Genomic DNA, 2,500 nt, shown 5'->3' on the forward strand with positions numbered 1-2,500 from the left:
GAGGTCGGTATTGATGAAGAAGTGAAGAAATTGTGATATATTCAGATTAGCGACGAAGAAGAAGAAGAAAGAGAGAGAGAAAAAAAAACGAGAAAAGGGGAAAAGAAGACGAAGATATTGATTGCTTTGTTGTGGCAAATTTATTCATTAAGATGAAGAAACGTATGCAAAAACAACAAGCAGATTTGGATAGGAAGAGGAAGAAGGGTAAATTTATGCATGTAATATGCAATGGTATATATGTCTGTTGCTCTGAGGGTCTAGTCTGTCGGTACGTTTTCAATAATCAATTTTCATAGATTTCACAAATACGCTTACATGAAAGACATACATACTTTTCATCTCTCTGTCTACATGTCAGTTTGGTCTATCAATATCTGTCTGTCTGTTTGTCTGCCAATTTGTCTATTTGTCCATCTATGTGTATGTATGTATGTATGTATGTATGTTTGTATGAATGTCTCTTCGTCTGTATCTTAGAGAGTGTATATGTGAGTCTATCTATGAGTATATGTGTATGCATATGAATGTGAGTGCCTACGAATATACATGTAAATGAACATACATACAAAGAATACGAAGAAAAAAAAAAGAGCAACGCCCCAGAACGAAGCCAACCCACCATCTCCTTCGCCCCGGCCAGAACCAGTGTTGAAAGCCACTCCAAGACATCTATTAAGACGCTATATGGCATGAGCATGAGAGACACAGCAAAACAAACCGAGCGATCACAGACGCTGCGGCCAAGATGCTGTCCATCAATGTGTCAGGCGGTGACGGGTGCGGCCCCTCCCCCCCCTTCCCCTCCTCTCCCCACCCCTCCCCCTGGCCTGGCGTGTAGAGTTTGCGTGGTTCGCTTGTGTATAATGATGATGGGCGCTAAAACAGTGGATAATGGCCGTTAAGAAAGAGAGAGAGAAGAAGAAGGATGGAAAAAAAGAGAATGGAGTCACTTATGTTAATAATGAGGTTAAGTTGTATTTGTTTCGTTGTGCCTTTGTTTGGTTGTATTTTTATATTGTTTGTAAGGTGGTTAGATTCCTTCGGCGATTATTATTAATGGCTATTATTGATATTGTAATTATCATTATTATCATTATTGTTGTAATTATTATTATCATTACTTTTATTGTGATTATTATTATTATTATGATTACTATTATTTGTAGTATCATTATTGTTATTGACTTAATCAGTAAATATAAACACTATCATCATTATTAGTTATCATTATTATTAATATTGATATCATTAGTATTGTTATTGATAGTATTAATTTATTATTGATGATATTGATAATATGACAATAATTATTATCTTTGTAACTATTAGCGTTATTATTATTATTGCATTGTTTTTATATTATTTTTTATCATTACTATCACCATTATTATTATTATTATTATAATTATCATCATTATTATTATGCTATTATCATTATTGATTACTAGTTATTATTATTATTATTATCATTATTATTATCATTGACATTATTACCATTATCATTGACATTATTATTTTAATCATTATTGTTATTGTTTCAGTCATTATTTTATTATTGTTTTTATTTTTGTTATTGTAATCATTATTATCATCACTGTTGTTATTGTTGTTGTTATATTATTATTGTTGTTAATATTATTATTGTTTTGTTCTTATTTTTGTTTTTATTAATCAAAGTATTGTTATTATTATCATTATATTATTGTTATTGTTACTATTATTATTATTATTATTATTATTATTATTATTATTATTATTATTATTACTGATAGCATTACTACCACTAACATTAGTATTATTAGCATTTTTAGAATTATTATTGTCATCATCATCGTCATTGCAGTTACTAGGATTAGGATTAAGATTAATCGGGGTATAATACGATCTGAGATGAAAATACCCTTACCCAGAACAATCCTTATTCCAAGAGGGATGCAACAAACTATAAATAAGAGTGCAAATTCCTTCTTCTTTTTATTATCCTGTCTTCTTAATTATCGGTTTGGAAAGGAGTTATTTTAGGAAAGTTTTTTTTTCGTCGGCATTGCAGCGAGTCATGCGTTATTCGGTGACTGCGTGTCTGTTAATGCATTTTCGTGTTTTGTCAGTGTGAAAAACGGCACTAAATATCACTCATATTTTCGCATCGTACTGTTATTATTGACAATACTCTCGCTCCATATTCAGTACTCCGTTTTTAATGGGGCTTATTGCCCCGTTCATAATGATTTGAGATTGGATTTTGCGTAGTGCTGTTGATATCTTACGTGAGTAGGAGAGAAAACATGCACAGACGTACACACAAACATAAATCATGGACTACATGCGCGCGCGTGCACTCACACGCACGCACGCACGCGCGCGCACGCACACACACACACACACACACACACACACACACACACACACACACACACACACACACACACACACACACACACACACACACACACACACACACACGCCGAGAGTAAAAAGAAGATAGGAAGATAAACAA

Source organism: Penaeus vannamei, chromosome 23 (genome assembly GCF_042767895.1).
Source record: "Penaeus vannamei isolate JL-2024 chromosome 23, ASM4276789v1, whole genome shotgun sequence".
NCBI classification, from domain to species: Eukaryota; Metazoa; Arthropoda; class Malacostraca; order Decapoda; family Penaeidae; genus Penaeus; species Penaeus vannamei.